This window comes from Aquarana catesbeiana, linkage group LG08, assembly GCF_042186555.1.
Source record: "Aquarana catesbeiana isolate 2022-GZ linkage group LG08, ASM4218655v1, whole genome shotgun sequence".
In the NCBI taxonomy this organism is placed as follows: domain Eukaryota; kingdom Metazoa; phylum Chordata; class Amphibia; order Anura; family Ranidae; genus Aquarana; species Aquarana catesbeiana.
Window position 1 is genome coordinate 164,019,004 of NC_133331.1, and position 22,015 is coordinate 164,041,018.

Sequence of the window (22,015 nt, forward strand, 5' to 3'; positions counted from 1 at the left end):
AGCTGCTTTGGGCCAGATGAGCAGGGGGGGTTCAGCTTTGGCCAGATGAGCAGGGGGGGTTCAGCTTTGGGCCTGATGAGCAGGGGGGGTTCAGCTTTGGGCCAGATGAGCAGGGGGGGGGTTCAGCTTTGGGCCAGATGAGCAGGGGGGGGTTCAGCTTTGGGCCAGATGAGCAGGGGGGGGTTCAGCTTTGGGCCAGATGAGCAGGGGGGGGTTCAGCGTTGGGCCAGATGAGCAGGGGGGGGTTCAGCGTTGGGCCAGATGAGCAGGGGGGGGGGTTCAGCGTTTGGGCCAGATGAGCAGGGGGGGGGTTCAGCGTTGGGCCAGATGAGCAGGGGGGGTTCAGCGTTGGGCCAGATGAGCAGGGGGGGTCAGCGTTGGGCAGATGAGCAGGGGGGGGTTCAGCTTTGGGCCAGATGAGCAGGGGGGGTTCAGCTTTGGGCCAGATGAGCAGGGGGGGGTTCAGCGATGGCCAGATGAGCAGGGGGGGTTCAGCGATGGGCCAGATGAGCAGGGGGGGTCAGCGATGGGCCAGATGAGCAGGGGGGGGTCAGCGATGGGCCAGATGAGCAGGGGGGGGTCAGCTTTGGGCCAGATGTGAAAGGATAGGTATATTGATAGGGCATGATGAGCAGGGGAGGTTACAAGTAGTGGGACAGAAGAGCAAAGGGATACAGTGGTGGGAAGGTTGAGAAGGGGAGCTCAGTGTTGGGCAGAGGAGGAAAAGAGGGTACATTGGTGGGACAGATGAGCAGGGGGTTACAGCGGTGGAGTTGGGGGGGGGTGTGCAGAGGGGTGCAGAGGAGAGAGGTGGTACATCGGTGGAACACATGGGGTTAGTGGTGGGGCAGAAGAGCAGGGGGAACAGAGGTGGGACAGATGTGCACGAGGTATAGTGTTAGGACAGATGAGAAGATGGTTCAGTGGTGAGACAGAAGAGCATGGGGGTACGGCAGTGGATAAGATGTGGCAGGGAGGTACAGTGGTGGGGCAGATAACCAGGGTGTTACAATGGTGGGGCAGATGAGAAAGGGGTTACAGTGGTGGGGGCAGATGAGCAGGGGGGGTTACAGTGGTGGTGGACAGTGATCTGAGTGTGGAGTTGCAGGATGCTAATTTCCCACTAGTAAAAAGTAGTTTATAGCATTTACTTAATAAAAAATCCTTTCGTGATCGGGAGTGTGAAGTTGATTTTTTGTTATATAAAATCGACACGCTCAATTTCTTTGAAAACATTTTTCGGCACACTGTGCTCAAAGGTTGCCTACCCCTGGTTTAGACTGTTAATCAACTGAGGAAAACGGAACACGATGTTAGATAAAGACAACTGGTTCTAAGCAATCTAACAAAAAACATGAAGGGGAGAAAAAAAAAAAAAGTCCAATAGAGTGTATAAAACTTGATGCACCAAACAAGCTTACTTTATTATATTTTCCCTGTCATAAGACCTTGTAAGACAAATAGACGTGAAAAATGGCAATTAGAGAAAAAGGTAATGAAGGAGCAGGTTATGGGCCACAATCATGACTCTCTTCAAATTGGTATTCGACTCAAGGAGTAAAGAATCAAGTTCTAGCAATTTTTCTTTTAATAAGGTACACAGTAACAATCACTTAAACCAAATTAAAATTGTTCACAATGCTGAATGGCATTATGTAACTAAAAGGCAAAAAACGTTTTTTTTCAGTATTGGACAGAGTGGAGATGGATTTAGGACATCTATTAGATTCTTACTGCTGTCTGTGTCCCGTCAGGCCCGATTCACACCTATGCATTTTTAGTGCTTTTTGCATTTTGCACTACAGTCCACTTAACATGGTTTCCCATGGAACACTTTCTGTAGTGCAAATCTGCAAAATGCAAAAAACACTAAAAATGCATAGGTGTGATAAGGCATCAGGGAGATTCCCCTCTTTAATTGTCCTGTTTACCATTATCATTGAAAGTAAATGTAAAAGTAAAAATTGTGGAATTACTGTTGAGCTTCTGGGAACTATGTTGAAATTATTCCTGAATCTTTGTGTCACTTACTACTGAACTCCTGCACTCTGTGTCCCTTTAAGCCACAGCCAGTATCAGCACAATGAAAAAAAAAAAAATACACCCAAAAAAAAAAAAAAAAAAAAAAAAAACAAAACACTAATTTTGGGTTGCTCCTTGAAAGGTAATAGAGGGGAAATCTTCCAATAGGGGACACTAATTTTGAATGTCCAGAGGGACCCCAATGGATTCCCTCATTTTGCAGGGATTTCCTGACACTTCCTGTTTGGCTATGGGACAGGATGTAAAGTTAAATCTCCACAACAAATCACAGTTCATGTTAAAAAAAAAAAAAAAAAAAAAAAAATCTGGCGGGGGTAATACCCACTCACTCTATCAAAAATGTACAAAAAAAAAAAAAGTTTTGCCTATACATTTCTACTTAAAATTTTCTACTAGTTTAAACAGTTTTAAAAAGTGTAAAGCTGGCCCATACATGGATCAAAATTCTGGACCAGTCGAATTTCAATGCTGTATGGCAGGGAGATTTTACAAAAGTCGATCTACCGATTGACTTCTGTACAACAATCCAGTCCGTTTTCCTGCTCGATCAGGTCAGCTGGCAGCACTGATCAGTGTATTCTGACAGTGGGAAAGTCTCACAATAAAAGCAAAGTAGGGACTTGTTCACCTGGATTGCCGGGGAGGGGGCAGTAAAAACAGTCAAGCTGTTGTTTTACTGACCCTCTAGGCCTGGTTCACACTGATGCGACAATCGCTCCGACTTTGGAGCAATTTGAGTCACTACAACTTAGAAGAAGGTTCCTGTACTACTTTTGGTACGACTTGCATTGACTTCTGTTAAGTCGTCACATGCAAGTCATGCTGACGTGGCAGGCAGTGTGAACCCAGGCTTAGACTCCAACTGTGGCTGGATTGGGGACACCAAGTCAGGAGCGTGCAAGCACAGGTGCCCCCTTGGCACTTGCCTTGCGCTCATGAAGCATCCTGAGGGGGGAGAAGACAGTGCCAGCAGGGGACCACCAAGAGGAGGTAAGGGACCACTCTGTGCAATATCATTGCAGAGCACCACAATGCCAAAATGTTAAAATGTAATGTTTTATTACAACATATATACAGTTGAACAATACTAAAAACATTGACTATTCATAATGCAACGGTGTTGCCTTAAACATTTAACACACCACCTATTGAACCAATAACATTAGGCTACTTATTGTCAAAGCAACGAAGGATCAATTTCAATTGGTATTGTTCCATCAGGTGTAGTGTAGAATAGGCGGTGTGCTGTAGATTAGCTCAGCTAATGGATCTGAGAGAATCTACATCCTTGGTTGATCCTTGGCCTTTTGACAAGAAGTAGTCTAATGTTATTGGTTCAATAGATGGTGTGTTAAATGTTATTAGGGCAAACACTGTTGCATTATGAATAGTCAAGGTTTTTTTGTTTTGTTCAACTGTATATATGTTGTAATAAAACATTAAATTTAATATGTTGTCATTGTGGCGCCTATAACGTCCATCATCCAAATTTCTCTCCAATTGTCCAAGATATCGGGACGTGGCACTTGTGTAATCCACAGTACCACTCTGTATTGGTGATACAAATAAAACCTGTCTCCACTGCACAGAGCAGGCAAGTATAACAATTTTATTCTTATTTAAAAAAAATAAATAAAAAAATGGAATGGTCCTTTAATCTCACTTTAAGCCGTCTTGCACATAAAAATGCCTGAGCCACCTCCAGCACTATAGTTGGCAGTAGCCAAGTAAGTTTGGAAGGAAAAATGCTTTATATAAAAATTTATCAACAGACAGGCTTCCAGTAGATCATCCTGTAATACAGTCCACAGTGGACCTCGGATAAAATACAAGCACTATTACAAACCACGGAATACATATTTTCAACTGGCATCTCAAGCAGAAAGTCTCTTCTAAGTTACAAGGTAGTGGATAGCATTAACCTTAACATTACCTTGGAATTACCAAAAGCAAAAAGACCTGGGTTAGGAGGGAGGTTTTTTTTTTCTATGTATTATTCACTCAACATACAGCTCTTGTATCCTGACGACAGGTAATATTAAGGACTGGGCTTCATTACACTGCTGTGTTACCATTTCTAAATGATAGACCAATCCTTTACTTAGCCCATTAACCGTATACCATGTATACTCTAAAGGTTCTACAATCTATAATTACGGGTTTATTCTGTAAAATAAACATCTGTATTATTTAATTTACCCCCAAGGCATGTGAAGAGTCTGCATCTACCACAAAAAGAGGTTAAACAAATACAGGGTCATATAGAAGATCCTCTCTGCCTAGATCCTTTTATGAAAATAACAGCAATAGGGGAAGAGAGATCGCCTTAGGCTTAAACATCATCCAGTAAAGTAAGTCAGAAACCTTCTGTGTGCTCCAGCATTTGTCCTGACCACAGGGAAAACCTGCCTGAACATGCAGACTTAAAACAGAACGCCTCTAGCGTTTGTAGTCTGGGTTCATTTTTAGTGTTTTCATTCTGCTTTCTTAAGTTTGAGGAAAAAAAAAAAAAAAAAAAGCATTGTTGTGGCAGACGAATAAAGAGTGTTTCGTGAAGAGCAAGCAAGACAGAAATGAATAGGTTTAGAAAGGGAACAGGAAATTGTAACCATGTCAGCTGATATTTACCTGTTCTTGTGGTCACAGGACCGTAATTACATCAAAACCACACAGTGCTACACTGGAGCAAAAACATATGAGAGCAGCACTATATGAACATTACTAGGTACAAAACTACAGTAATAAGTGACTACACACCGCTAATGAAAATTTACAACACCGTTCATCCACTACACACATCAGCAGAGTTCAATACAACATTTAATCTAAAGCCTCATACACACTATTAGATTTTCTGCAGATTTTGTCTTCAGATTTACCAAAGCCATATAATATGAGGTCCAACCTCAAGAGTTTCAGTTTGTATAATCAGGCAGGCCCTTGCACTATATGGTTTTGGTAAAATTGCAGACAAAAATCTGCAGAAAATCTAATAGTGCGTATGGGGCTTTAGACCCCTAATACATGGGACAGGATCCAGGGAGTCCGCCTGCTCAGCGGGGAATCTGTCTGATGGTCCCCGCTAAGCAGGCGAATGGCTGGTCCATGTCACTTATGCAGAGCGGACACAGCCTGCTCTACTCTATGGCAGTGGTTCTCAACCCTGTCCTCAAGTACCCCTAACAGGCCATGTTTTAGGAATTTCTCTTAGATAAAATAGCTGTCCAAAATACCAAGCCTTTGACTCCGATTTAAAGCACCTGTGCAAGATAAAGGAAAACCTGCAAACCTGGCCTGTTGGGGGTACTTGAGAACCACTGCTCTATGGGATGTAAATGGACTGCCTATTTGTTTATGCCTGACAGCCATCCGATCCATACTGCCAGACTGATGGGGAACGGATCCCCATTCATCTTTTGGAGGATTCGATGTCAACGTACACCCGCCGCTCCATAGAAGGAGACCGGAGGGTCCAATCGGGTCCACCTGAAAAACTGACAGGTGGACCCGATCGGTCTGCCTCTGTGAAAGAGCCCTGCAGGGTCAGTGAATTAGTTACAGGTGACTTTATAATTTAGGCTGGGTCTACATGTATCGTGACTGGGATCCACAAATTATCGTGATGTTAAAGTGGTTCTAAAGCCTTTAAGATTTTTCACCCTAATGCATTCTATGCATTAAAAGGTGAAAAACCTTCTGTGCTGCAGATCCCTCCCAGACCCCCCCCCCCCCCCCCATTTTCTTACCTGAGCCCAATCCAATCCAGCAATGTGGACGAGTGCATTGGCTCCAGCCGCTGTCTCTCCTCATTGGACAGATTGATAGCAGCATTGGCTCCTGCTGCCCTCAATCAAATCATGTGACATGGGAACGGGGGCGGGGCCAAATCCCACTGTGTCAGTAGACACAGCAACAGGACTCCGGAGCGAGCCCGCATGGGTGCCCCCAGAGAAAGCGACTTTACGTGGGGGCACCCGATGAGGAGGTGTCTGGAGTGCCGGTGGGCCCCAGAAGCGAAGGATTGGGACTGCTCTGTGCAAAACGATTGCACAGAGCAGGTAAGTACAGGCATGTTTGTTATTTTTATTTAAAAAAAAAAAAAAAAACAAAACATTCAAAAAAATATTGAAGGTTAACAATCACATCAAAGCACACAATACTCCTGTTTGAGCATCTACTTTTTCTGACTTCTTTTTGTATGTATTTGCGCACATTTTCGCACATATGCATTCACGCAATTTTTGTGCAAATCCGCACGCAAACTTATTCTCACGTTTTTGTTCTGCACAATATGTGAATAAGCATTTCCGCACATTTGTGCGCAATCGTGCACATGAGGAGTAAATTACTGACCAAAAATGCAGATTTATTTTTTTTTTTTTTTTTACTCAAGAATGCACAGCGCTTGTTTATGCACCTGTGTGCATAGGTACATTACAATTAACGGGCTGTATTTTAGCTCAGTGAAAATAAAACCTGTACTGAGCTTTTTCAAGCTGTAGTGTGCAAGAGACCTAAATCACTGCCAACTGAACCTAATAAATGAAACTTAGCTGGGTCACCACTGCACTGGTTACAACACATCTGCCTTCCTCTTCGCTGACCTCAGACTGATTTCTACAAAGACCACTCTACAGAATGTTATTACAAGCTCTGCATGGATATGGATATGTAAGGAAATATCTGCAATATAACCAAAGCTTTCTCTGACTAAAAAAAGAAATAATAGAACCCGTATATCTAATAGGGAATTTCGTTAGCAAAATCATTAGATAAGCCATGCTTAGCAATATCCAGCTGTGCAGTGTCTTTCTTGCGAAGCGGTGAATATTTTCACATTCGGTAGGGAGAGCGGGGTCAGTACAGAGATTGTCCACCTTTGCAGCAAACCAGCCATAATGATTTCCCTAAGTGATTACCTGCCTTATTAGCACAGGCTGAACATTCCAACACATTCTGATCGTGTGTGGGCTTCATCTGACTTTTTCTTTCTAAAATTCTGACGGACCTAGAAATAGAACATGTTTCAAATCTTTCCGACGGAATCAGTTCCTATTGGGAAAACTAGGGTTGTCCCGATACCGATACTAGTATCGGTATCGGCACCGATACCGAGCATTTGCCCAAGTACTTGTACTCGGGCAAATGCTCCCGATGCTTCCCCCGATACCTAGAAGACAGCTGTGATCGGCGCGTGGGGGAGTTACAAGATTCTCCCCCAGCGGCTTTCAGCTGCTTTAGTGACATACAGCGGTGATCGCTCACCGCTGACTGTCACTGCATCCTCCTCCATGCCCCCTCCGTTCCTCTGTCCCCCTCCGCTGTCCCCCTCCGTTCCTCTCTCCTTTTCTGTCCCCCTCCGCTGTCCCCTCCATTCCTCTCTCCTTCTCTGTGCCTCTCCGCTGTCCCCTCCGTTCCTCTCTCTCCTTTTCTGTCCCCCTCCGCTTTCCCTTCCGTTCCTCTCTTCTTCTCTGTCCCCCTCCGTTCTCCCCCTCCGTTCCGCCGTCCTCCTCCTCCTTCCTTTGTGAATGGACAGAGTCAGCTGACTCTGTCCATTTACATAACTGAAACATTGTAATCTCCTGTGATTACGATGTCTCAGTTTATGAATGGAGAGGAGTCGCTGTCTTCTCTCCATTCATTTTCAGTGCAGCTGAGGCTGCAGAGAAAGGGACTGGGGAATCTCTATCCTCTGTCTCTTTCTCTGTCTCAAGGGGGAGATATCAGAGGTCTGTTAAGACCCCTGATATCTCACCAAAGCCCCCCAACAGGGCTGATTAAAAAAAAAAAAAAAAAAAACAACAACACACACACCGTTCACCCCCTCCCCCCCCCCCCCCCTTCAAAAAAAAAAAAAAAAAGCACTGTTAAAAAACAAAAAAAAAACAAAAACACTGTCACGTGACATTAAAAAAAAAAAAAGTATCGGTATTCGGTATCGGCGAGTACTTGAAAAAAAAGTATCGGTACTTGTACTCGGTCCTAAAAAAGTGGTATCGGGACAACCCTAGGGAAAACCGTTAGTCTGTATACTATTCCGGACAGACCAAAAAAAGCTATTGGCTACTGGCTATTGAACTTACTCTTTCTAGTCCCATCGTACGTCATCATGTTCTAAACGATCGGACTTGTGTGATCGTGTGTAGGCAAGTCCGTTTCAGCGGAACTCCGTCGGAAAGACCATCGGAGTCTATTCTGATGGAAAGTCCGGTCGTGTGTACGCGGCATCAGATGATATTTCTAGAATACATGCACATTTCCTGTGTTTTCCTCTGATAACACAGCTCTGAAGTCCGAAGCACGTGGTATCAGCCTGGCTTACTTCATTTCTGATAGATAACAAAGAGAAAAAAAAAAAGAAGTTAAAAAAAAAAAAGGTGGATTACCATTTTCTCAAAACTATATAAACTACCAAACTTCTCCTATATTACATGAAACGTCAAACTCCATGACAGATATACACACTTGGCCGGACACTGGAGTGGAATGGTTGCCTCGCTCCAGATCACCTTACATGGAGAAAATAGAGGCAAGCGAGCCCAGGATCTGTTTAGTGGCACACAGAGATAGATGGGGAGAGTGATCTTAGTGCTACTGCTTGCAAATATGTCTAATCTGCAGTATCCTTCTGGACCTGCACCATTATTACATTAGAACATTTCATCTTTAAAGAAAGGAAATGCCAATATTATGTAACTTTTAATTACATTAAAACACCATTAGCGCATCTAGAGATGTAAAAAAATAAGACACTAATGTACTCAGATTTACAACCTGCTGAGCATAGATCAGTATTGTGTGGATGGAAGTCTAATAATGAAAGGCAGTCAAAGATATAAAAGATTATTAGAACAGAGTGCCTGCATTTACACTACTTTCAAAATATAAACCCAACATGCAAAGATCATCAATGTCCAAGGTACCCGACATTCCGCAATGTAAAAATAAAAGTGCACATCAATTCCATCACAGCTTGTACTTGGGAAAAAAAAAAAAAAAAAAAAAAAAAAAAAAAGCAATGTCATTTTAATTTGTCATCCGGCAGTCATAAGTTTATCTCTAATACAATTTTCCAGGAAACCATGCCAACACCTGAAAAGATAAATCATTTGGATTCTAAGTGACCTAACTTAGAGCTGACTGCTGAAATGCAAGTCCGATAATGGACCTTCTGCACTAGCTGTGCATTTTAACAAATGAAACATGTAATTGCAATGCATTACCCAAACAAATACAGTGCATTGACCTGATTTTTAAGAAACTGAAGTTTATGGCAGTCACTAGAACTAGAGCCCGCAGTAATGAGAAGTGCCCCAAGCCATTTTAATGTATGCAGTGCCACAAGCGGATCCTGGAACATGTTACCCACACTATTATATTACCAGTAGTTTACTGTAGTTTTTTTTTTTATTTCATAAATGTAGTTTTGTAATTTTTTGCATACTCAATGTCATATTGACTCCATTCTTATGCACAAATGTATGGTTTATCATCTATATGTCAGGCTGTACAATCAGCAAATTCAACGACAGATAAACAAGCTGAAAAGTGTTCCGTCACCCAGACGGTGCACACCGAGTTGAAAGTTTTGCTAGGTGATACCAATGAGATTTAACTGACAAGTCTGCCCATTGGCTGCTGATATATAAAGATTTGTGCAAAGTAACTGAGCGGAGTAGGTAATATAGACAGACCAGATTAGAAGTATTATGGCCAAAGCTTGTTTGGTCATACTTCTCTTATGGGTCACAGGAATGCACTTTTGCACTCCCGTGATCCAGAATCAGCTGACCAAAAACCGCTGTCAGCAGATGTCACTGGTTGTATCCCGACAACTCGAACCCACCCAGATCTATGATTGACAGCCAGTATGCTGCTGAGGCTGAGCAGGGAAGAATTAAAAGCTCTGTCAGATTTGTATTCCCATTAATGCAAAAATCCCTCTCTCAACTTGTCCTGGTAACAAAAACCTGAAGAAAACTAAAACTTGTCACCAGAACAGGAATAGATGGGAATTTTTCCAACAGGGATGACCAGTGACAACCATTTCAGAGCGAATTTCCAGGACAGGAAATAAAAAAGGTTTCAAAAAATGGCACAGATGCCACAAAAATAAAATAAAATAAATAAAATCAGGTCTGAACCATTCCTTACTTCCTCAATGCCAAACCTGTGGTCTTTTTGGGTGGCCCTTGGGCCCCTGCAAACTGTACTTGGTTTTCCTGTTTGCTTACTCAGGCCAGTGAGAAAAAAATTCTTTAGACTGGCATCTAGTAGTTAAATGACTTTGCATATTTCTTTCACCACATACTACATCCTGTGCTATCCATCTGTTCTTTTTATATGTTTTTCTCTGATCTTTTAATATGGATCTTGTGGAGAAAAATATCAAAATGTGCCACAACTTTTTTTTTTTTTATGCTGTGTTAGCAACTACTTAGTGTATCCAGGCGAACGATACCTTTTTTACAGGACAAGCCCAATCACTGAAAAAAAAAAAAAAAAAAACCACCAATAATCCCTCCTTCACCAAATGATTTGGACCAGTGCACAAAGCAAGGTCCATAAAGACATAGATGAGAGAGTTTGGGGTGGAGGAACTTGACTGGCCTGCACAGAGTCCTGACCTCAACCCGATAGTACACCTTTGGGACAAATTAAATTGGAAACAGCGAGCCAGGCCTTCTCATTCATATCAGTGCCTGACCTCACAAATGCTCTTCTAGAAAAATGGTCAAACATTCCCATAGACGCTCCTAAACCTTGTGGACAGCTTTCCCAGAAGAGTTGAATCTATTATAGCTGCAAATGGTGGGCCAACACAATATTAAACCCTACGGACTTATGCCCCGTACACACGGTCGGATTTTCCGATGGAAAATGTCCGATCGGAGCGTGTTGTCGGAAATTCCGACCGTGTGTAGGCTCCATCGGACATTTTCCATCGGATTTTCCGACACACAAAGTTGGAGAGCAGGAGATAAAATTTTCCGACAACAAAATCCGTTGTCGGAAATTCCGATCGTGTGTACACAAATCCGACGGACAAAGTGCCACGCATGCTCAGAATAAATAAAGAGATGAAAGCTATTGGCCACTGCCCCGTTTATAGTCCCGACGTACGTGTTTTACGTCACCGTGTTTAGAACGATCGGATTTTCCGACAACTTGGTGTGACCGTGTGTATGCAAGACAAGTTTGAGCCAACATCCGTCGGAAAAAATCCTAGGATTTTGTTGTCGGAATGTCCGAACAAAGTCCGACCGTATGTACAGGGCATAAGACTGAGATGCCATTAAAGGCATCCCAATACCTTTGGAAATATACACACACACACACACACACACACACACACACACACACACACACACACACACACACACAGTATCTCACAAAATTGAGTACACCCCTCACATTTTTGTAAATATATTATATCTTTTAATGTGACAACACTGAAGAAATGACACTTTGCTACAATGTAAAAGTAGCCATTTTCTCTCCCCGGTGTCATGCGATTCATTAGTGTTACAAGGTCTCAGGTGTGAATGGGCAGCAGGTGCGTTAAATTTGGTGTCATCACTCTCTCATACTGATCACTGGAAGTTCAACATGGCACCTCATGGCAAAGAACTGAGGATCTGAAAAAAAGAATTGTTGCTCTACATTTAAATCTTGAATCGAGTTGAGAGGTCAAATCAATTCAAAATTTAAGCAAATCGATTTTTTTTTTTCACCAGGACCGGCGCTGACACCGTGCCGGTCCTGAAGAGCTACAGGCAGGAGTTTTCAGGTGAGGCTGCGGCTTCGGCCTAGTGGCAGATTTCTTTTTTTTTTTTAGAAAATCACCAAGCTCTAGCTCTACATAAAGATGGCCTAGGCTATAAGAAGATTGCCAAGACCCTGAAACTGAGCAGCAGCACGGTGGCCAAGACCATACAGAGGTTTAACAGGACAAGTTCCACTCAAAACAGGCCTCACCATAGTCAACCAAAGAAGTTGAGTGCACGTGCTCAGCATCATATCCAGTTGTCTTTGGGAAATAGACGTATGAGTGCTGCCAGCATTGCTGCAGAGGTTGAAGGGGTGGGGGGTCAGCCTGTCAATGCTCAGACCATATACCACACACTGCATCAAATTGATCTGCATGGCTGTTGTCCCAGAAGGAAGCCTCTTCTAAAAAGATGCACAAGAAAGCCCGCAGTTTGCTGAAGACAAGCAGACTAAGGACAAGGATTACTGGAACCATGTCCTGTGGTCTGATGAGAACAAGATAAACTTTTTTGGTTCAGATGGTGTCAAGCATGTGTGGTGGCAACCAGGTGAGGAGTACAAAGACAAGTGTGTCTTGCCTACAGTCAATCATGGTGGTGGGAGTGTCATGGTCTTGGGCTGCATGAGTGCTGCCGGCACTGGGGAACTACAGTTCATTGAGGGAACCATGAATGTCAAGTGCAACAGAAGCTACCTACTACAATGGATCCTGGGAAAAGGACAGGCTCCTTCCAGTACTCAGTGAGAGCAGAGTTCCTTTTTTGTACCTTTGGAGCAATTCCAAGCAACTTGCATCTCCCAGCAATCTGCAAAGCTTCAAGACTATTGAAGATAACTCGCCAGCTTGTAAGCACTGCACATAACTTCCGAGGCCAATGCTCGGTCACTTAACTTCAACACCAAAAAGGAAACAGCTTTGCATGGATTTTGGATGATCTCCTTGTGCTTGCATGGGTTTCCTCTGGGCATTTTGGTTTCCTCTCACTGTCCAAAGACATGCTGGTAGGTTAACTGGCTCCTGTCTAAACTGGTCTTAGTATGTATTTATGGGAGATAGGGACCTTAGACTATAAGCTACATGAAGGCAGGGACTGAACAGTATGTAAAGCGTGGCATAAACTGACAGGGCTACATATAAATATCAATAATAAATAGGGGAAACTGACACTTTTTTTTTTTAAGATTTATATGGGAAATGTGATCAGCCTAATTACATAATGAATTATCGATGTATTTTTGTGTTTTAAAAGCTTTGTTTCTGTGTATAGGTTTGTTGATCTAGATACAAAAGACAGCCATATCTTCTCATTACATTTGCAGCTCTGCTGTCTGCTTTGTGGTTTAACACAATGTCCGAGCTTACTGCTCCTTCTTGCAGTGAAAGCCTGTGAGTCCATTAACCCATTGAACACCATGCACTCCAACTGTGCTGTATATCGCATCTCTATAGATGTTAAAAGAATGGACTTCAACAACATTACAACTCTTTTGTAAAATATCTAAAACATATTTATATTTAAATACAGCAACTAAAATGAACGGTAGAAAAAAAAAAGCAAAAAGGTAATATCATTTGTAGTGATTTTGCACTTGCACTGACAGTTTGAGGTTTTAAACATTTTACTGCAACTGTAATGGTAATAACCATCAAGGCTTAATAGTCATATTAAAACACTGAAACACTTTTTGAACAGACTGTAAGAGCTCTGTCTGATAAAATTAAGATGTGAAAATGTCACATTCAAATATGCCAAAATTAATGTCATACACATTCAGGGTATTAAAAGTTAATACTGGAGCTACTAGGCTGTGTGTGTAATAATGACAAGGATCATCAAGGCATCAGTTGCATTTCATGTTATACCTTTTCTGTTCGGGTAGATTTAGACATGCGTCTAAATCTCCCTTGCCTCTGAAGCCTGATCCGCGTCTGGATTGCGCTCCAGAGGCTACTGACAGGCAGTTAGGAAGCATTTCGATGCGTCCTTACGGTCTGTTTTAACCCCATCTTTGGGGTTTACTTGAACGTGTAGCGTTCGGTGGGCTTGCCACCCACGGATTGCTACATGTGGGGACAACTTTACCGTAGATGCAAAGCATTGTGGCGTGGCATGTAAACATCCCTGTCCGCTGCCCCCGGCGCGCGGTTGACAGGCAGCAAAAACGTGAACTCAACCGCACATATTTGCCACCCCCCAACCGCAAATCTAAACTAAGTCTTACTGCAATATAAGCTACACCTTTATGAAATAAATAATAAACCCCTGAAAGTACAAATAAGCTCATGTCCCCTCTTTCAGTCAAGCAGTGAAACAAGGAAGCAGATGTGAAAAACCAACTCCCTTCTCTAGTTTTGGAACAGCAAGAGACTAAGGTTGCCCTCCTCCCTCCCTGGCTACTGCACTTGTCACACTGACAGACGCATGGCCAAGAAGTTTTGTACTAAGGGTGGGTGGAGCCTGAAGGGGAACTATTCCTAGTTGGTCTTAAAGTAGAGTTCCACCCGCTATAACCACTTGCCGACCGCAATACGTAAATATACACACGTTGCGGTTTGAAAGTGGTTTACCAGGATGAAGGTATCTGCCATAACCCCAGTATTTTTGTTCAGCTGGCTTTCTCATGAGCTGCAGGAACACTTTCAGAAGCCCCTTTTCAAAAAGGCAGCACTCGTAAAACGAGCCGGCCCTGGTGTCAACCGACTTGCCAGTACATGAGGACGTCACACACAGACTCCGCCCGACAAGTTTGTGGCCTTTGATCTCTGTAATTTGAGATCATTTCCATTTGGTAAGAGGCCCCCCTTTTTTCTCTCTGAGGGGTACCATTCATCAACTGTTTATGGACTTGCACTGAAGTGAACTATCAGATTACAAGTGAACGGTGCCCCAAACTACCTCTCTTCCAAGCAGTCCTACCATGGTTCGCAGCACAAAAACAAGACCAAGGGGGTTACTCATGCCGGGTACAGTTACAACTGCCAGTGGGAGTACACCCTAACTGGTTCCTAGGGATAGCAGACATTTGTTGCCATCCTCTAATATTGGACGAGTAGGTCTGATTGGAGATAAGTACTATAACATACAGTTGTGCTCATAAGTTTACATATCCTGGCAGAATTTACGATTTCTTGGCCATTTTTCAGAGACTATGGATAACACAAAGACTTTTTTCACTTATGGTTAGTGTCTGGCTGAAGCCATTTATTATCAACTAACTGTGTTTACTCTTTTTAAATCATAATGGCACCAGAAACTACCCAAATGACCCTGATCAAAAGTTTACATATCCTGGTGATTTTGGCCTGATAACAGGCACACAAGCTGACACAAAGGGGTTTGAATGGCTATTAACAGGTAACCATCCTCACCTGTGATCGGTTTGCTTGTAATTAGTGTGTGCGTATAAAAGGTAAATGAGTTTCTGGACTCCTGACAGACCCTTACATCTTTCTTCCAGTGCTGCACTGACATTTCTGGATTCTGAGTTAGAGAATATTCAAAGGATCTGTGGGAAAAGATAGTTGAACTGTAAAAACCAGGAAAGGGATATAAAAAGATATCCAAGGAATTGAGAATGCCAATCAGCAGTGTTCAAACTCTAAATCAAGAAGTGGAAAATGAGGGGTTCTGTTGAAACCAAACCACGGTCAGATAGACCAATTAAAATTTCAGTCACAACTGCCAGGAAAATTGTTCGGGATACAAAGAAAAACCCACAAATAACTTCAGGTGAAATACAGGACTCTCTGACAACATGTGGTGTGGCTGTTTCAAGATGCACAATAAGGAGGCACTTGAAGAAAGATGGGCTACATGGTCGAGTCGCCAGAAGAAAGCCATTACTACGCAAATTCCACAAAGTATCCTGCTTACAATATGCCAAACAGCACAGAGACAAGCCCCAAACCTTCTGGCACAAAGTCATTTGGAGTGATGAGTCCAAAATTGAGCTTTTTGGTCACAACAATAAACACTACATTTGGAGAGGAGTCAACAAGGCCTATGATGAAAGGTACACCATTCCTACTGTGAAACACGGAGGTGGATCGCTGATGTTTTGGGGTTGTGTGAGCTTCAAAAGCACAGGAAATTTGGTCAAAATTGATGGCAAGATGAATGCAGTATGTTATCAAAAAATACTGGAGGAACATTTGCATTCATCAGCCAGGAAGCTGCGCATGGGATGTACTTGGACATTCCAATATGACAATGATACAAAACACAAGGCCAAGTCGACCTGTCATTGGCTACAGCAGAATAAAGTGAAGGTTCTGGAGTGGCCATCTCAGTCTCCTGACCTCAATATCACTGAGCTACTCTGGGGAGATCTCAAACGTGCAGTTCGCGAAAGACAGCCAAAGAATTTACACGAACTGGAGGCTTTTTGCCAAGAGGAATGGGCTGCTTTACTATCTAAGAAGATAAAGAGCCTCATCCACAAATACCGCAAAAGACTTCAAGCTGTCATTGATGTTAGGGGGCAACACACGGTATTAAGAAATAGGGTATGTAAACTTTTGATCAGGGTCATTTGGGTAGTTTCTGTTATGATTATGATTTAAAGAGTAAACCCAGTTGATTGATAATAAACGGCTTCAGCCAAACACTAACCATGATTGAAAGAAAAGTTTTTCTGTTATCATTCATATTCTCTGAAAATTGGCCAAGAAATCAAATTCTGCCAGGGTATGTAAACTTATGAGCACAACTGTATGTATCGCTACCTCCCCCTCGTAGGAGTCCTCTGTTCTTGCCTCGACTTTGCAAAAGGCCTCAAACCCTCTGAAACCTCAGGTTGTACCTCTTTAAACATGGGTCTGGCAGTTTTGCAGAAATTGAAGGTCACCCTGAGATCAGACGCAAGACCATATAGGGGATAACAGGGTATATTTCTTAATAAACATATGCAGAAAATGTAGTACATTATATGATAAACTCATACAGTACACTAGCAATGTACTCAAATAGAAAAGAACCAAACCCTGACTCAAACAGCATAGGCTGTAGCCTTACCCACAAGTGTTAAACAGTTGTAGATGCAGCAAGAAAAAAGTGGCTAAATTGCCTGGGTGTACCTAAGATGGTTAGGCAATGCCTAGGCCCCCATTTGCAAATGGAAGCAATATACAGCCACTAAACTGGATAACAATTTATGTATAGTCCTTAAAATGTATATTTGCCTGCTGGCTACGTTGGGGCCCTGGTGTCATTGGCGCACTTAGCAAGAGTCAATTACCTCACTCAGAGTAATAATGGTGGAAGCAGTCAATTATTCACTGTGAGTTATGGTGCAGTGGATTTAGCCGAGCAGTTGTATAGCCAGCATGGAGGATCAGAGGAGTCAGGCAGATTGAAAGGGCAATTGGGCTGCTTACCTGGCTGAAGTGGATGAGACTGACTCAACCTTGTTTAACCTCTTGCCGACCCGCCGCCATCAATATACTGTGGCAGATTGGCTCTCCTACATAAACCGCCGTAGGTGTAAGTCAGCTGCTTTAAGAGCTATAGGGGGCACGTGGCACGACGCCGGAGCCCATGCCAGCCGTAATTGCTCCTCAGAGAATTGAATTTTCTGTGGCGATGCCTGAGCCCCCGAGCTGTTACCATGTATCGTATGCACTGCTTTTCTCAAACAGCGTAGAAGATCAGCAACGGGCTAGTCAACGACCATCAGGGAGATGCGGCAGCACTTTTTCTCTAGTGGATATCGGACCGGAGTGGGCAAACACCCAAACAGCAAAGCGGGGTACAGCCCATCCCTGACGACTGAGCGGCGGCATGAAGCGTGACTGGACCTCTCTCACACCACACACTCGAGCCGTCCTGATTGTGGCCAAAAAGACGCCTCATTTTCATCAGCTTTTGTTTTTTTTATCCTTCTCTCAACTCTTCCCCCTATCTGCTTTGTTTGGAGCTTGCGGCTCCAGACTGTCAGTACAGCCTGTTGAAAAATCCAGTCAAGCGCCAGTACCCAGCATTCTTTGTGCTACATAGCAGTTCAGGGAGGGCCATGTGCTCATCAACCGCCATCTTGTGACAGAAAAGGGAACTGCTTAATTACATTTTCACATTACAGTCAATAAACGTCCTGCAAAACTCTAGTAACAAAGACCTGGTTACACATGAGATGAATCATTTCTCAACCCCCCCCCCCCAAAAAAAAAAACCCCATCAAAAACACACTGGAACACACGTCCTTATTTAAGGCTAAGAAAAGAGGGGGGAAAAAAAATGCACCAAAAACATGCATGCAGAAAAGCATCTGTAACGTATCCAGACTGCATTTCTATGGTGTGAATTGTGTGTGTGTATATATATATATATATATATATATATATATATACACATATATACACATACACATATATATATATATATATATATATATATATATATATATATATATATATATATATATATATATATATATAATGTGTATTTACTATTTTTTTTGTTTTAGGAGATTGGAAAGCATTGCACTCACAATCAGCAGATAGCTGATACCATGCAGGTCTTCTGCAGACTGTCAGTGTAAATGGTCCACCCGTACCATCACACGGGCAAGCAGATACACACCGACAGGAAGAATGAATTAACTACCACAACGCAAAGGCGGTTGGTAGTTTTAGTTCATTCATTCACAGAACACTAAATGAACGATGCGATCAGGCGGCCAGAGCCCCACATGGTCGCATTTTATTTATTTGTGGTGAGCGAGGAGGGGGAGGATTGGAGAAGATTGCCTGTTTACTGCCATAACAGGAGGAGGTGTGGGGATGGGTAACATGTTACAGCCTGAATAAGGGTGTAAAACAGCCATTCCCATTCTCAACCTCCCACGGAACCCTGGGGTTCCTCCAGAGGTTGCTAGGGGTTCCTTGAGCTGTGGCTGATGAACCGCCTATTTGATGATGACTACAGAGTTCAGCACCACTTAGCAAAGCCAGCAGTATGACACCACCTATCTTTTTAGCTGTCTTTAAGGGTAGAATTCTAAACATGATCCAGGTACAGTTACTTACCTTGTCCCCAGGATCCTGCCATGTCTCCCTGCTGTGTGTACAAGCCGTGTCCTCTGCTCAATCTATCACAGCGCCGGGCTCCGTTCCCTGCGAGCATTGCGACACACAGGGACAGAGCATGGCGCCAAATTCAAAAAGTGAAACACACACAATACATACAGTACACTGTAATCTTACAGATTAGATTACTGTATCAAATAATTTCACATCCCTTTTGTCATTTGTCCCTAGTGGTTTCTCCAGTGGCCTGCATGCAGTTTTATATTATAAATACTCTTCTTTTTGCCTGGAAACTGGAGATTGTCCATAGCAACCAAAACCGTCCCTTTACATCAAAAGCGGTTTTAGACCAGCTAGAAAACAGCGATAATAAATTAGAATCACTTGCAGAATTGAATGATAGTGATTAGTGGGGAAATCCGTCAAACACTGAAAGTAATGACAGTGACAATTCTGCAATTGAGCAAATTTCAGTGTTTTTGATTTGATTACATTGAATCATTTTTATTATATGTTATAATTATTTATTATATTTTAAATTTATGATTTCGTCTTTCAAGCTATCATACCTGGGATGTCTACTAGACTCATGTTTGGACAGAATCAAGTGTGTTATTCCTAAGAATTACAGGCCTACAATATAAAAACGCCAAATTTCCATGCAAAACATTGTACCGCTTTGAGCATCAAAAATCTGAAAAAATTAATCATACCGCCAAGTGGGTTAAGGGGGACATTCTTCCTAATATAAGGAGCATTGTTCCTATTGAGCCCTGATGATTTGGTTTTAGTAAGGCGTTTTCCTCGAGACATGAACATTTTTGGGGTTCCTCTAGGGTTAAAAAGGTTGAGAAAGTCTCGTGTAAAATTTTACAAAAGGTGAACTTATCCTAATAAAACAACTTCACCTGTAACAGTTTTACTCGGAGAGTTGTGTGCCCCCTATAAGCAGTACTGCCCTCTAGATCTAGATAGTAGATTTTTCTATTTTTGCACCCGTCTGATTCAATCATCTGACAATTCTGTTACGTTTGCACTTCTCATAATAAGCCCATAGTGTCTTTTTTTTCCACTGCATTTCAGATTTATAGAATCATTATAATACTCCATCCTGAATCTGTCTGGTATTAATTCTACAGTGACCAGACTTAGAATATAAAGTCCTGGCACCAGAGTATTTCAGACTTTCTAGTGCTTCCCACTGGGCATATATACCCAGCTTTTCATAATCCTAGGGGTAAGATTCATATCTTTAATATAATCTTTTATTGCCTGGGATTTGGCTTAATAAGCAACTAGAACAAAAAGGTCCAATACTCAGGCAGACAGATTGTACCTTTAATCTCATTACTTGTTATCCATGTATCTTGGTGCTAATATGTTCCAGATGACTGTCTCACACAAACAGTGCAGGTTTGTTTAATATATGTTAAGTTGCTTTTCTGTGCTACTATAATCTCCGATGGAAGAGCCTATATTCAAGCCACATTTAAAACAGTTGTAATTTGTTTCATTCTTTTTTCATTTAACCAAACAAAAATAAAAAAGCCTGGCAATGATTGTCACCCATGTGGAGTTGATTCTAAGCAATTAAAAGGAGAAAATCAAAGGCCCATAATTCAGTTGCTAGAATTACCATGGCAACCTATACTAAGGGGAAAGCAGGCCAGCTATTTATTAATTACTCTGCACCATCTTTAACATGAAAAATACCCAGCCATGCCAGTGAAGGAATGGAAGCGGAGCAAGCATCTCACACTTCTTTTCACTGCGTTAACTCCTCATCTGCCAGAGGCCTTGTAGGGCCAGATGAACAAAAACAAAGCAATATTCTGTTAGGATCCTTTTCTACTTTCTAGAAAAATGTTCTCGATAAATGAAGATGCTGCAGCTCAGCTCAAGTACTAATGAAAAAGGATGGAGTTGGCCAGGCTGGCCACAAAGATGCCGTTCAACCTCTATAGACGTTCTGACTGTTCATAATGAAATAGTCAGTGACCCCGAAGGTTCATTTTACTGCAAGCTTGCAGGTTAACAACTCCCCGTAGGCCATTTGGACAAGCTTTAGCATACTACTTAACAGTTGAGGCACCAAATTAGGTTCAAGGATACTCTACTTTGCAGCTAATAGGTAGATAACACTGAAGCTGAAACTTTTGTTATAGAAGCCGTGTTTATATTAGGGGCCTATTCACACCATATACTTTGGGTGGAGATGGGCTGCTTTGCCCAACACAGTTCCAGCGCACAACCAAGACAATTTTAGGCCAATGTTAAGTTCACACCACCGTGCTAGCACAAAAAAAAAAAAAAAAAAGGATTAAAAAATAAATATAAGAATAGGACATGCTACTTTTTGTTTTTTTACACTACACACAGCCAAGCATTTTGCAAAGAACTGGACCACACAGCAATGTGCTGCATTGCATGAAACGGCAAATGAAATGTCTTTGATATTTTCAATTAAGTTACAAAACAAAAAAAAAAAAAAAAAACAAAGAGAGAGGGGTAAACAGTGCACTGCGTTCTAACAATGCGTTGCACCACACCTTCACAGCACAAACCAGTGGCTACACAGCAATGCACTCTGCTGGTGTGATTGGGTTCAGTTTCATGAACCAGAACGTCGTGGGTATTTGTTGCCACATACATGCTAATCAGATTTTTTTTTTTAATGAAAATAATGCACCTGTCTGGATCAGTCTTTGCTCAAGCAGAGGGAAAAAAAAAAAAAAAATCCATTTTATAGATTCTTTTTTTTTTTTTTTTTTGCTAAACCCAAATTTAACAGTGATCAACAGGATTGTGGGTGTGCATGCTGATACATATGCACAGGAGTCTCAGGGACTATTTAAATGCAGAAATAACATTTCACAACATACATAACTCAAGGTAGCAGGAAAGAAATGTGTACTGTATATGGCCTTAGGCACAGTTCATACAGATGCCACAATCGCTCCGACTTTGGAGCACTTGTCACATCTAAAATCGGTGCAACTTGAGTCACTCTGACTTAGAAAAATGTTCCTGCACTACTTTTGGTCCGACTTGCATTGACTTTTGTTAAAGAAGTCGTATGCAAGTTGTGCCGAAATCACATGGGGTCAGACTTTATAGTCGCGTAGAAGTCGCGGGCAGCGTGAACCTGGGCTTAGTGGTTTCAAACATGCTTGGGAC

General features: G+C 42.3%; 1 protein-coding gene across 6 annotated transcripts in view; it reads right to left on the minus strand.

Annotated features, from left to right (window-relative positions):
- Window positions 1-22,015, minus strand: part of NDST2 (N-deacetylase and N-sulfotransferase 2) — a 255,524-nt gene that overhangs the window by 150,839 nt on the left and 82,670 nt on the right. The window lies entirely within an intron of this gene.